The following is a 945-nucleotide window of genomic DNA, read 5'->3' on the forward strand; positions in this document are numbered from 1 at the left end:
CAGGAGCCGCGAGGAGGTGGGGGCAGCACCAAGCCCGGCCGAGCCTCAGCCTTCACCCACGTGCTTCTGGCCCCGGGAACCCTCTGCCCCTCACCAGGGCCAGTGCCCTCTCTGCCCACCACGGGCCAGCTCGCTGCTGAGGGTGAGGCCCCCAGCAAAACTGCCGGGGATGCCACCCTGGACCTGAGGGGCATGGGCCTATGGGAGGGAGGCTGCCAGGGCCAGAACCAGGGCCGTGCCCACCCAGAGCTGGGCCAGCATGCCCTCGCCTTCCCTGAGCAGCCTGGCACGTTGGAAGCTTCCAGAAAACACACGGTCTCCACCAATGTCAGGAGCCCTGTCTGGGAGCCCGGCCTTGTAGATGGGGACCCGGGAGCAGCAAAGGCACGTGCCTGCCCAGAACCAAGAGGGCCCTCTGCCCCGACCATCTGAGAGGGGTGCCCGCTGTGGGGGATGGTGGGGAGCCCTGGAGAGAGGGGCCCCTCCTTCTCGGAAGGAGAAACATGCGGGGCTGGCACAGGCCCTGCCCCTGCCCCTGCCCAGTGCCCCTGCCCCTTGGACCTGTGCTGTCCCCAAGGCCCGGGCCACCTCCTGCAGGATGCCACCCTCTCGTCTCCCTGGTCCAAGCAGGCCTGGGTACCCCCCAGCTCAGGGGCTCCTGCTCGGCCACTCGCCACCTAGGCCGCGAGCTCACGCAGCCCCCGAGCGCTGTGCCCTGGGAAGGGGTGTGGGAGACCGGGCCCACGCCTGGCCCCACCACTGGTGGCCGCACACCTGGCCCTCACACGCCCAGCCCTGCGCAGGCGGCGTTTCCAGCTTTGGGGCTGGGAGTCCCCATCAATGAGGCATTGAGTCTTGAGAAACCAGAGCCCAAGGGCCACAGGGCGACATCCTGCCCCTGTCTCTGTGCAGGCACCGAGATGGGGGTGGGGGGTAGGGGGGAGA

Source organism: Myotis davidii, unplaced genomic scaffold (assembly GCF_000327345.1).
Source record: "Myotis davidii unplaced genomic scaffold, ASM32734v1 scaffold221, whole genome shotgun sequence".
Lineage (NCBI taxonomy): Eukaryota > Metazoa > Chordata > Mammalia > Chiroptera > Vespertilionidae > Myotis > Myotis davidii.